The following is a 14,953-nucleotide window of genomic DNA, read 5'->3' on the forward strand; positions in this document are numbered from 1 at the left end:
TAGGAGCAGTATTATAGCAGTTATAATCTTGTACATAGGGGCAGTACTATAATGTAGTAGTTATATTTTTATGTATAGGAAGCAGTTATTACTTAGCAGGGGCAGATACTGAGCTCTTCCTGAGTCTCGATGGAAATGATGCTTAGAGTAAAACAGATATTTCTTTTTCACTTACTTTGCGAATATTTACTGTTCCCTTCACATTAATATCTGTGGTTACTGAATTGCTCTCCAAATTTCTTTTCTTGATTCACTTGCAAAAAAATCTTAAAACTCGGCTTGTTCTAGCAGTTGTCCTGGTGACATGATCTCAGCTTGAATAAGAAAAGCATGTAACGCCACTTGACACATTGATGCGTTGGTCAATAGAATTTTTCATAAAATCAAAATGTTACTCTCCGGCAGAGCCCTGGGGCTCACTATTTAAAGAGACAGGACACATGGCAAGGATTGTACATTGCATAGAACAACCTGTCCTTCCACAGTGTTGTCAATTAAATTCTCCCCGATATGGAGGACCTCGGCTTTTCTTCTGTATTTGTTGGTTAATGTACAATTTTGCTTCCTGAATATTCCGTTTTAGTATAATCCCACATTTACAATGGCAGTATTTGGCAATGCGGGGGCTGCTGGATTAACAGGATCAGAATGCATTGTGTAGGGTGCGGTGAGAATCCCTTCATGCAGAGAGGGTATAAATCCATCTTCCGTTCGGTTTGTTTGGCTGAGGAAGGAGGACGGGATTTATCGTCAATAATGTATATAGCGCAGTTTATCGTTCTGCTTCGTGGCTGCGGATGCAAACAAGGACGTGAATAACTTGTTAAATGCTGGCAGAATGGAGGTGGGTCCCTACAGAAAGTTCTCTTACTTCCAGTGTCGGAGGGACCCCATATAGCAGGGGTAGGCAACCTCCGGCACTCCAGCTGTTGTGAAACTACAACTCCCAGCATGAATATTTCTCTGAACTCCCATAGAAATGAATGGAGCATGCTGGGAATTGTAGCAGTCTGCAGTAAGGGTACAGAAGGGTGGTAACCAGTTGGGGGGTGTCCCTGCACAGACTCACTTTATCCAATCAGTGCTGCCATTTTCAGACTGTGCAGGGACACACCCCCAACTGGTTACCGCCCCTCTGTACCCTTACTGCAGACTGCTAGCAATTCATTCATAACTTCTAGTATGAATAATAAAGGAATGGCACAACATAGAGCCATAAGAATAGATGCTCCAGAATTCTAAAGATATTAAAACAGGCATGTCAGGAGAGGAGAGAGGTCCTCTTGAAGCCAAAAATCCATGCATGTTAGTAAATACACACATCACAGCACATCCATATAATTTACCTTGTTTTTATCCTTTGGCTTCAACTAGTAAACAAATCTACCGGTCATGGGCACTGCATATGCATTACTAATACCTCTTATAGACGCTTGTCCAGAAACAGCGCCACCCACGTCCACAGGTTGTGCCAGGTATTACATCTCAGATTAATTGAAGCAAATGAAGCTGAGCCGCAATGCCGCCTACAACTTATGGACACGTCTTAGATGTCGGCTTTATGCTGTTTGAAGTGAAATGTTCTGGTTGTGAAGGGTTTTCCATGTTGTGTGAAGCTTCACAGGAGTACGGGGCCATATTAGATCCTGCAGCCGTTAGCTTGTCATTCATTATACATCACACTGATGCTACCTTATGAGCAGCCGTGCACCAACCTGCGGCACTCCAGCTGTTGTAAAAATACTACAACTCCCATCCTGGCCTGAGAGTCAAAGGCTGGAAAGCCACTGCTTGCAGACCTCTGACTACAGCCTCCTGCACACAACCGTATCCGTTTTGTGGTCCGCAGATTGCAGATCTGCTATATACGGATGCGGTCTGTGAGCATTCCGCTATTTTCTAGCGACCTACAGTACTGTAAAAGAAAAAGCTTATTTTTGTCTGTAAAATGGATAAGAATGGACAGGTTCTATAATTTGCACGGATGCAGACAGCACATGGATGACATCCGTTTTTTTCACGGACCCGTAGAAATGAATGGGTCTGTGTGCAATCCACAAAAAATGTGGATCGGACACGAAGCAAAAATACAGTCGTATGCATAAGACTTATAGTTGGCCAAATACCTAAGATAGCTGAAAGCCACTCGTCTGATGTAGATTAAATGGAGAAATCTTCTGTAAAAAAACATGCTTCATATATTATGATTTTATATTTTAATCCCAGACGATATTTTTTTGCAAAGTGTAAATTTAAAGTACCGGCTCCTGAGCGTAGCCTTGAAAGTATTGTCTAGAGCTGATGAATTTTATATTTACGAGAAGACGGCGATAGATCCACATACTGATGTATGCATCCTGCATCCGAGAGCTCAGGATGTTTATGACGCGATGACAGCATGGACGCTCCAAACACAACCCAGAAATACTGCGCCGGAGTCAAGTGTGATGTACAGGGGAAGTGGGGAGGTGCGGCTGCGGCCACAAGGGGGCAGCACAATCATTTACGGCCGGGGTGAGGATGGGGGTCCAAAAGAGGAGATGTATGAACATCATGGACGTCTGTGATTTGTCACAGGGAACTCCCGGTGTCACGTCTGCCCATGGGTGGTTGTGAATGTTCAGCATTGCCACTTTATATGAGGATGAGCTGCAGAACCAGACACAACCCCTGGACGGGTGCAGCTTCTAGAAGGCAAGCTGACACTGCTGTCTAATCTTGCACAACCAATTATTCGGGCGCCGTTATGGGGCACTGAAGCTGGCATCGTACGGGGGCTCAATGACTAATACTGGCATGGTGTGCTGTGGTTGGCACTACCAGGCGATGCCATATATATCACTCTTAGGGGGCACTGTGGTTGGCATTGCTATAGGGGTGTAATGGCTGACTATGCTTTCAGGACACGGGGAATAAGAGAATAAGAATACGACATCTAACATTGTCATAGGAGCCACATACAGTAGAAAAGGTAGAACTCGGTGCGGCGTTCCTGCAGGCGCCAGTGAGAATCTGTGTAACCAGAGTGAAATCGCGTTGCGTGAATTGCGCCAAATTCAACAATGAGCGTAATTGCTGGAAACTCCCGCACATAGTAGGTGCAGAACTACAAACTATCCAAAAGACAGCCAGTGACCTACATACTGGGCGAGGAGAGGAATTTGTATCACCAGTAAGTGACCCATATCCCCAACTCAAACCCATACTGGGACAAGGTCACAGAGGATATCCCTCAATAGGAGCAGTATCCGCCCCGTACGAAAAGCTTGGCCAAACAGGGGAGTCAGAGGAGTTATAAATATAAGATACAAAATGGGGACGCAGCTGGCTGCTACAGTATCTACACAAAAAGATCTGGACGCTGCGTGACTCAGCTGGTAGGTGCCACGTGAGACCCGCGCTGGATACCGTAAGTGCTGAAAAACTGGAATAAAAGGAAGCAGTAAAAAAATTTTTTTTAAAATAGTAACAACTACGAGCCAATACGCCTATGTAACCTTGATGCAATCATTGGTGTTTCGATGTTCACTCTGCAAGAAATGAAAGAAAACAAAAGATAAATACCAGAACAAAATAAAAATGGCACATCCCCCTCCCCATCTCACCAGTGGCGTTGCTAAAGCTGGTGTCACCCGGTGCGGTAGAAAATGGTGTCACCCCCCCCTTCCCGGGATGAGTCACGTAGGGGACGTCTTTTTAAGCTTCGCCCTGCGGCGCCGCTGACATCTCTTCACGTCCTTCACTGAGCCTCCCGACCGACCCAAGCGGTAATGCGCGGGGGAGGGTTTGGATAGTAAACAGACCGCTGACGTGGGAGGGGGGGCTAAGCAGACAGATTGTCAACAGGGGGGGATTTTTTTCAGGGGGTGTCGGATTAAAATTTTTGAGAACAGATTCCCTACTCATCCGCCCCCCCCCCCTCCCCCGTTGTCACGACACATACACCAAATATATCCAACACACATACACATAAATACACTATACTATACAGCAGCACGTACCTCTCACATCCAGGGCCTCCCAGGTGACGTCTCCTCTGATGTAGATCTTTTCTGTCATCATCTTCTCCATTTGGTCCAGACACTTCTTTCAGCCGCGTCTCGTCTCTGCAGAGTGTGACACACAGACATCTTAGTGTCCTCACTTTTCTATCATCATCCCCCAACCGGAGTCCCTACAGTGTTATCCTGCGGCTCGCTGTGCTCCCCAATACCCCCCAATACTATCCTGAAGAAATAATAGTGCCCCCATAGTAATTCCCTTCTAGAGTGCCATAATTAGAATACTGCCCCCCCACACTGCCCCACATTAAGTAATATTCCCCCCCACACTGCCCCACATTAAAGGGGTTCTGCACTTTGTTTTAACTGATGATCTATCCTCTGGATAGATCATCAGCATCTGATCAGGGGGGTTCGACCGTTCAGCTGTTTGAGAAGGCAGCGGCGCTATAGCTGTTTACCGCTGGCCCAGTGACGTCATGACTAGTATCAACTGGCCTGGGCGCGGCTAAGATCTGATCACTTGAATGGAGCTTAGCCCCGCCCAGGCCAGTTGATACTAGTCGTGATGTCACTGGGCTAGCAGTAAACAGTGAGGATAAATCATCAGTTAAAACAAACTGCAGAACCCCTTTAAGTAATATGCCCCCCCCCCACACTGCCCTCCATTATGTAATTTGCCCCCCACTAAGTAATTTGCCCCCACACTGCCCTCCATTATGTAGTTTGCGGCATTTCCAGGAAATGCACTTTAATGCTCCATGAGTCATTGAGCATTAAAGTGCATTTCCACCTTCTGTTCAAGCTTTAACCTGGCTGGACCTGGAGGCCCCAACCCCCCCCCCCCCCTAAATATAATAAATACTATAATGGGGTATTAAATTAAATCATCTAAATATAAAGTCAATATGCGCTCTCTGCGCTACCTACCACACCTCCTCCCCCCTCAGGCGCGGCAGTGGCAGGTCTGGCTGGCTGTGTGCGTGAGTCACTGCTGTCACGTGACTCACCACCCAATCCATTAGCTCCAGACTCGAGTCCTGGGCCTGCTGGCTGCTCCTGAAGTGCAGCCACCGCGGCGCCACTCACTCGGCAGTCACACCCCCTTCACCACCTGACGGCCGGGCTGACGTGCTTGCGAGTAAGTAAGGAGAACTCTGGCGGCCGGTGACACCCCATCAGACTGGTGTCACCCGGTGCGGCCCGCACCCACCGCACCCCCCTCGCAACGCCCCTGCATCTCACAGAGCCAGATCTGATCAAAATATCCACCTCTAAAGGTGAGCAAACATGTCCTTAGTCATAAACTCCACCGCCAATTAGGCAAGGTGAGGCAATCGCCTCAGGCGGCGTGACCCTGGAGATAGATAAGTGGGGGTCAGCAGCAGGGCCGTGGGAAATGAGCGCTTCCATTGTGGCACACATTATGGCACAGGCACACATTATAGGGGCACTATGGGACAGTGGCTCTACTGGGGGCACTAAGAGGATGTATTTTTGTACTGGCACATAGAAGGGGGCACTTTTTTCACTGGCAAACATTATAATGGGGTATTTTTTTATAAGGTGGCATTTATGTACTGGCACACATAAGGAGGCATCTTTGTGCTAGCATACATTATCAAGGGGCATTTTTTGAATTATCGCACATTATAAAGGGGTGTTTTTCTACTGGCACTAATTATAAAGAAAATGATTTATACTAGGGAGTATTTTTGTGAGATTTATTTTTACTGGGGAACATGAATACTAGTATGGGTACTAGTTCTGGGGCACAGTGGGGACATTAGTACTGTTGGGGGCACTGTAGGGGAACTATTACTACTAAGTGCACTCTGGCAGAGAATTATTACTATTGGTGGGGCTTTGGGGAGCCCTATTACTGTGTGGGGTACCCTGGCACAGTTTCAGCTTAGCACAATTATTTTTGGGGTACACTATGTTTACAGTACTATTTGTGTTAGGGACACTATTTGCAGGCTGCGTTTGGGCACTGTGTTCCAATAATTATTGGAGGGGGCACTATCTGTGCGGTACTAGTAGTTTAAGGGGGACTGTTTCTGCAGTATAGTATTGGGGAGCACAGCGGGCACAGTACTGGGGGGGGGCAGGATGGGGTGTTCAGAAGGTGGAAGGATGATGGAAAAGTAGAAAACTAAGATGTCTGTTTGTCAAACTTTGCAGAGACAAGAGATGGCTGAAAGAAATCATCATGGTGGTCTGGTGTGAATGGAGAAGATGCGGAAAGAGAACATCTACATCAGAGGAGACATCACTGGTTGTAAAAAGGTATGGGGCGGTATTACCCTGTATGTTTATAGCGCTGTATGTAATGTTAGGAGGGAAGAGGTTAGGTTGAGAATTTGGCATGGGGATGGGGGGGGGGGGATTGGGGTGCTGTTTTTATTTTCACTTCAGGCAACACCTTCCTCAGTGGGGGTTCCTACTGAGGAATGCGTTGAGACAACACTGAAACACATCTGGGCACTATATGGCAGTTTTATAATCTTAACTCATTTTATTCTATCTTTTTGTTGTATTGAATATAATCCCAGTGCTGAGTCATGTGTCAAAAAATGTTGACCTCTGTATATGTCACCAGAGAACAAAAACAGATTGGACTTCTCTCCCTTGAGCATCAATGAAGGCAGGGAAAACAACCTAATATACTTTTACCAAAAAATGTCTATGAATACAACTTGGAGTGGCCCATATCAGCTTTTACCAACCTGTCCCTAAGGTTGTGAGGACGTCGGTAAGATAACAGGGGTAAGTTATCCGACTCAGGATATGTCTGAGATTACTGGTAGTAAGGATAGGCCAGGGCTTATTGCTATGTTCAGTATTGGTAGAGATAAATGGGATTCTCTTCTTGTTTCTGCCCAACCCCTTCGACAATCAGCAGAATATGTGATACTGGATCTATCTAAAGACTGGACCCTCTTCTTATAGGACTGTATCAGACACCTGGAAGAACTGCTTCGTAGGAACTTGTGAAGCATCTCACCTAACCTGTGATCCACCACGGATTCACCCTGGACTACTCTCTAAAGTTGGCTATAAGGGAGTGAGTTGACCATAGAGCGCAGGTGACAACCTTCAAATCTCAACAGATTGTTACAGTCAGTTGGTTTAATGTATAAATCAATTACAAACTGCTAACTTCAATATCCTTGAATTGTACAGAAGCATCCGAATGGACAACTTAATCTCTGGATAAATACCATTAAGATAACTGTGAAGCTCAGTCCAGCAGAGGAACCTGCTTAAATCAGAAATATGTCATCTATGTATCGCCACCACCCCAGCCATTGGTTAATGTGCTGGAAAACATAGATGAAAGTTTTCTTCATGTGCCCTATATATGTTGGCACATGTGGGTGTCACGTTGGACCCCATTGCGGTTCCACATAATTGGATTTAAAATAATCGGCCCTAAAAGCAAAAAAAAAAATTCTAGTGAAGGATGATTTCCAATGGAGAAACCAAAAATTCATTACACTCAGAGGACAAATGATCCTCACAAAGACATCTACAGTACGTACGGACTTCATCCATTCCTCAGGATCAATAGACGTGTAGAGGCTGGTTACATCAGATGAAGCAAGAATGGCCAGAAGATGGTCCAGATACACTGGAAAATTTGTTGAGAAAATCACTTTATGTAAGATCTAGTGGTAAATCCACTACAGCAATACTGGCAAACACTTGCAGGTTCTTCTATATGAAATGGAGTTTATATGTAACCACTCGGCTGTAAGTGACACCGAATCAGTGGGTCAAATGTATCTATATGGACTATAGGAGCCATTATTACACCCTCTACCTGGGCATGTCTAGCTCTGTGATACAGTTGATGGGAATGAATTAGAAACTTTATAATTATGTAAATTATTATGTACGTATTGATCTGTTATCAGAGTTTATTGATATTGTGTATATACCTCACATTGGCACATCCCACATTCCTTGAGAAAGGCCTCATTGTGCTGGGCTGAAACGTTGTGGTTGGGGTCAATAAAGCGGGACCACCAACCTTCATGTACTGTACGTTGGAGTGCTGCCTACCTTTTTTCATTTTTGATATCCAGTGAATTATACCCTACAGTCTTGGAGGGATTGCAGCCATTTTCTTTTTGTAGATAGGTCCACACTCTTGGACTGTCAGATGTCTGAAGACCTATGGGTGAATATGGCGTGAAAACAGACATGACAGACTCAGAGAGACGCCTCCTCTGGGATGACATGAAGTGGTTGAAGAAGATGACTTGTTCCAGCTCTTCATTTTAAAATGTTTTTTTTATTCTTAAAAATAAATAAATAAAAGTGAAACAGCCTATAGAGCGGTAGGTGTTGTTCAAAAGTCCAAATAACGCATTTTGGGGCGCTGTCTCTTCCTCAGATAAAGGACTGGTCACCTATAACGCATTATTTGGACTTTTGAACCACACTTACAGCTTTATAGGTTGTTTCACTTTTATTTATTTGTTTATTTTTAAGAATAAAAAAATGTTTTAGGAGGAAGCGCTGGAACAAGTCATTTCCTTCATCACTTCAGCGCCATTATCCACCTCTGGACAGAACGCCTTGACCGTTCGGACGCGGCAGACTCAGCAATCCTCTCCGTCTATGCGGTTATCAGCGTACAAGTCCATACAGTAGTATGACTGACCACAGCTACATAAAGTGAACACAACCTTAATCCAAACCCGTTCTTTTGTCTATCAGTTTTCCCCCTATGGTCTTGTGCTCCTTATTCTTCTCTTTCAGTAACCACTGCTCTGGGATGCGGTCATGTGTAGTTTCAATCTTGCATCTGATGTTCAGGTCACATAATCTACGGCGTTTCAGCCATGTGTGAGATTTACTTCTGAAGAAACTTTCAGTAACATCTCCCGATGATCTCAGTCCGCAGTGAAAGCTCCGCATCGGAGTTTAAGTGGTTCATCCCAAACCCAATATGTGCCGGCTGCATCCTGAGCTGAGAATCAATGTCCGCTCTAGTCCACCGCCCGCCCCAAACAGCCATTGATCTGATTTCCACAGTGTTTGCAGAACATTGATCTCACACAGCGGCAGACACGTCCTGATAATCAGCAGAAGTATTTAGCTGTGATGGCATTTAGAGAGGACGGGAGATGAGGGATGTACGGAAGGAAAGAGCCAAGTGACCCGGGTCATAGAATACATGGAGGACGAGAGAAGTGCCAGATCTATCAGGGCAGAAATACACCAACCACTAATAAATATAGTGAGCGAGATTAACAACAGCATGGAGAAACCAGAGAGATAGAGAGAGAGAGATAGATAGATAGATAGATATGAGATAGATAGATAGATAGATAGATAGATAGATAGATATGAGATAGATAGAGAGATAGATAGATACGAGATATATACAGGTGAAACTCGAAAAATTTGAATATCGTGCAAAGTTCATTTATTTCAGTAATGCAACTTAAAAGGTGAAACTAACATATGAGACTTATTACATGCAAAGCGAGATATTTCAAGCCTTTATTTGTTATAATTTGGATGATTATTGCTTACAGTTTATGAAACCCCAAAGTCAAAATTTTGAGGTACCCTTTGCTCAGGGGGTATGGATAAATTAGCTGGCTAGAGTGTGACACTTTGACCCTAGAATATTGAACCTTTTCACAAAATTCAAATTTTAAGCTGCATTAATGCAAATCCTTTTAATTTGCATTACTGAAATAAATGGACTTTTGCACGATATTCAAATTTTTCGAGTTTCACCTGTAGATATGAGATAGATAGATAGATACACAACAGAAATAGCAGCAGTACAGTTAAAAGTGAGACAGTTGGGTGCAAATCCTCAGGGACGACAGGTAAAACATCCACTGATGAATATAATCACAAAAGATGAGGCAGCACTCCAAATTAGGTGAGGACCCGTTTATTCCCAAGGCAACATTTCAGCCCATCACAATGAGGCCTTTGTCAAGCAAAGTAGTAGTGGCAAGTGCATTTATAAATGCCCCATACATAATTAGTGATTAATTATCCACATAATTAGTGACATTGTTATCGTGATTAGTCACAATAATGACTCACATATTCAGTGATAATAAGAAAAGTATACGAGAAAAACATACAAAAGAAGTATAATTCATATTGATAGTTCATGAATCTCAGAAGTGACTATCCAAGTGCATACAAAATAAGCATAATGTTTTCTTACTTATTTCATCCAATATAATATAACACTAAAAGGATTGGTGCATAGTGGGTTAAAATATCCATCGATATGGATAACACAGTCACAGCTGCGTAAGATTAAATATAAAAATAAAGAAATCCAGCTCACCATTGGTGGTTCCAGTGGATACACGTCAACCTCAACGTCCCTGTCGGGCTACTGCGCAGATGCGGGATGTCGATGACACCAAACCACCCCTCATGTGATACCGCCTGTGCTGGCCCGGCAGGGAAGTGTAACAGCGTCTGATGATCACCATGGAAACTATATTAGGTTTACACATGAGGACATTCAGACACAAGAGGGATTATTGGTGACCATATAGGGCGCCAGTGGGGGCACATCTCCTATAAAAAGCCTATGAAGCGCTATAATCAATGTAACTAAATAAGAAAAATAAAATGAAATAAATAAATCTTGGTTATCTGATAGCGTACAGGGCCACGAAACATCACCTTGTCCAGGCTACGATTCGTCCCACTATTAGGCAGTCCGGTCACACGACAGTATCGTTGTTGAGTGGCCGGGTGCAATATTACGACAACTACCAGAATAACCGCTCAATGGGATTAAATCATAAGGTGACAAAGGGAGGCTAATTACCTCCATTGTTGAGGATACTTATAATTATGTTTTCTGGAATAGGTGCAGCATGGGTCGGGAGCCACGATCAGTGGACCCCCCATCCCACGCCCTTATGCCTTCCAGAGCTAGGGCACTATCCATGTCCCAACACTGGGTGCAAAGTTACACCTGCAAACGTAATGTTAACACAAATGTCACCTCTTGTAGGGGCAAAAATTAGAGAATAAAGAACAGATTACTGTGTGGCAATAACAATACGAGATGGGCCAAATCCACTGGAGTCCCCAGTATCACCAGATTAGTACCATCAATGGTTAGTACCAGTGTTCCCTCTAAGCTTTGGCAGTTGCTGAGCGGGGTCAGCTTAGAGATGGGCAATGCTTAGTCAAAGGTGGGCGATAGGACAATCAAACAAGAGATCATCGCCAACATATTGGCAAAACAATAAATCTAGCCTACTAAGTAAGACAAGATAAAACAGTTACTGGAGTGGACGGACAGTGTGACAGAGCCGCACACAAAATGTCTCCTGCAGAGTGAAGAAAGACCTTGCTAAGTGCTAACCTGACACTGGCTAGGACGTCTAACTTATACATCTTCTTGTATATAGTGATATGGACCATGTTGGTATAACCTGGGTATCTCCTGTATATAATTATATATGTACAGCTGGTATAAGTTATACATCTTCTTGTATATAGTGATATGGAGCATGTTGGTATAACCTGGGTATCTCCTGTATATAATTATATATGTACAGCTGGTATAAGTTATACATCTTCTTGTATACACTGATATGGACCATGCTGGTAGAACCTGGGTATCTCCTGTATATAATTATATATGTACAACTGGTATAAGTTATACATCAGTAGTAAGAGGGTATATGTTTCGTCAAACTGCAAAGTGACAGGTACCAAGCCCCCTTTTATACAGAGACCCCCCCCGCCCCTTTTATATTGCTTGATATTAAATTTATATTGTTTGATATTAAATTTGTAGTGCTTGATATTTATTTTATAGTGCTTGATATTCAAATTTATATTGCTTAATATTAAATGTATAGTGTTTGATATTAAATTTATATTGCTTGATATTAAATTTATAGTGATTGATATTAAAAATTTATATTGCTTGATATTAAATTTATATTGTATTAAAATTTATATTGCTTGATATTAAATTTATAGTGCGTGATATTAATTTAATATAATAATAGCATTAAAAATCAAACAATGACAAATTTTATTTGTTTTAAAAAGCTTTATTAATTTTCCTTATTTACAACAGTCCTGTAGGGACAGACACGTTTGATTGTAATTACAGCATCGTATACATAAGCGTTTCATGCGTTTTGTTACAAATGAACGCACAATACGGTCATTTTTTCTAAAATCGTTAGTGAACATTTTTAACACATTTTCAAAAGACATTCCTTTAGCGAGACATTGTAAGATATAGATACAGTAATGGCCGCAGACCGTACTAACGGCGTCTTGTATTTGTCTGTTTTGATACCTTATAGTCTTAGAATTTTTATATAAAAACTGCATAAAGTAGCCAGGAAATATTTCATTTGCGGGTGATAAACCATAACTATAAAAAAAAAATTATATATCATTTGAGTATAATATAATTAAAATCCAATACTTACCCCGCTGATACAAATTATCCATATTTACAATGTATGCCGCGGGCCTGTCGATGATTTTTCCCCCCGGTAATAAATCGCTTGGAAATACACCTTTAAATATGCGCCTGCCGTTAATATCAGCTTTAATAACACAGGCAATTTCATAATTATTCATGTTTATTGAAAATCATATAATACCTCCCGCCGATTATTTATTTCAATAATTTTCATGAACTGAATATACAATCATGTTAATTGTGTTCGCAATCGGTTCGGCAAATCTAATTTCAGCTCTCAGATTGCCAGTTTTTACTAGAGAGAAATGACCGCCGGGTTCTTGATCCGGCGATAAATCAAAAGCGAACAAAGTGTAACCGTTCTAAAACTCGTGCCGATCCACGGATAAAGCGTTGTCGGCCTTGTGTTTCCCCGAAATATGTACTAGGGACATATATTCACGAACAGCTGATTCGTCTTGGAAGTTAGGTTGAAAAGGTTTTGCCGGTATCTGTTGACCATCCAAATATAAGGCTGCATAATTCAAATTATAGTGGTTGAAGCACAAAGGATTTCTTTGGTAACTCCCGGAAAATGATTCGTTATCCACAAACGCTAGTATTACTGTTTTTGGTAAGTTTCCGAGAAAAAGATTCTCGTGGTTAGATATGCGAGTACCGGCGGGTACGCTATACACTTTAAGCGACGCCCGATCGATCGAGTACTTTGCGTTAGCTGTTAACAGAGCGTGACTGTGACCGATTCTTACAGCGGGTGATACTTGTACTCTTTTGACAAACAGGGAAGCGTGTTGTATTTGGACTTTAAAAAGGGGCGCCTCGGCCGACATAAGGCAGAAAGTGTCTTTGTTTCTCGTCAATTTTATCTTTAGATCTAAACCGTTCAGTATTAACTTCGGTTGATTAAATATATCGGCGTAAATGGGGCCCATTAATTCCAGCGTGCTGAATACTGGGCTCTCTTGCTGAAACCGACATTACGCCCGTCGAGAACCCGGTCATCATGATGTCCCGCTGTGTCTTTATACATAGAATAAACCGTCTGTAAATTGGGACGCTAAAGTTTGTGAATTATAATTTATTAGGGCCTCTATATACGCTCTATACGTATAAAGGTTGTCGCTTTTTGAAATCAACGTGTCGCCGAGCGTTATATCCAGTTGATTAAAAAGACTCGCTATAGGGTAGTTAATAAGTGCAATGCGGGATACTTGTGTGTTATCAGGACTAACGATTCTGCAAACGACGTGTAACAATGTGTTATTTAGGTTGTAATAATATTCACCGCTGCCCGTGATGTAGAATTCCAAAGGTGCATTGTCAGTGATTGCGGCGATTGGCTGCAACTATACATAAAGCGATTTTTCAATGCTTGTTTGTGTAGGCGGTATTTGAAAGATGTCCACTCTGATTTGGCATACTCGGCGGATGCGTCATGCACGAAAGCCATAGCGTCTGACTAGAAGATGTCGCTCGGTGAACGACTTCTTGTTTTCTGGCCGCGACGTCTCTTAGGTTGTGCTACTTTATTCATAAAAGTTGGCAAGACAATGGCAGCGCGTTCACGTTTTCTTTTACGCTTTTTTTACATATTTGTATGACACCAGAGCCCTCCTGGCCTTGCGTCGCCCTATTTATACGATCCATAAAGGCTGTCGTTGCCGTAGTGACGTCTTTAGCGATGTTACGGGAGGCTGTTTTCACGTGCAACTTAACAAGCTCCACGCCTTTCTTAAATAAGGGAATGACACGCCGGAACAGAACCCGAAATAACCCGGCGAAGCCAGAACTATGCATGAATTCTGTACCGTGAAATCCGTCCAAACCATGATCGGCTTGCGTTCTGTAATAATGTGTACATGCGTCCGGGTCACCGTACACTCTCTGGGACAACATTTTAGTGCGTCGTCACAGCGCGCGGTCTAAAGTGTAATCGCACAATAGTCTTACCGTATTTGAATTTAACAGGTTTAGTCTGATCCGTGAGTATCGATATTGTAACCGTGTCAAAATTATGTTTACAAACAGGTATATAGTCCGGCCGGTGATACTTTTGCGTGACTATCTCACCATTTTTACCGCCTAACTCGACAGTTCTTAAAAGTTGTACGTAACTATCGCCAACAAGTTGATGTTAGACGATATCTGTACAAACAAACATTGTATAAAAACCGGCTTTAATATCGGGATTAATTTTTTTTCTCTTTTGATGAAACTAGAGCAATCCCCTTTATACCACCAGCATGATGTTCTAAAACAGGTAAGCCGGGTCCTTTGTAGCGGAGAGTGATGTGCTCGGTGTCTACATTCTTGAGCGATGGAGCTTGCGAATACCCCGGCAGCCCCAAAATATTCCCCAACTTCACACAAGGCATGAACTTGTATAATGGTGAATTCATTACATAAACGGTTCTGTCAATATCGTCATATCTTAGACGCAGTTGATCGGGAGGTATTTTTATAGATTCAGGTTTGCTATTAATGGCTTTGA

Source organism: Bufo bufo, chromosome 7, assembly GCF_905171765.1.
Source record: "Bufo bufo chromosome 7, aBufBuf1.1, whole genome shotgun sequence".
Taxonomy (NCBI): Eukaryota; Metazoa; Chordata; class Amphibia; order Anura; family Bufonidae; genus Bufo; species Bufo bufo.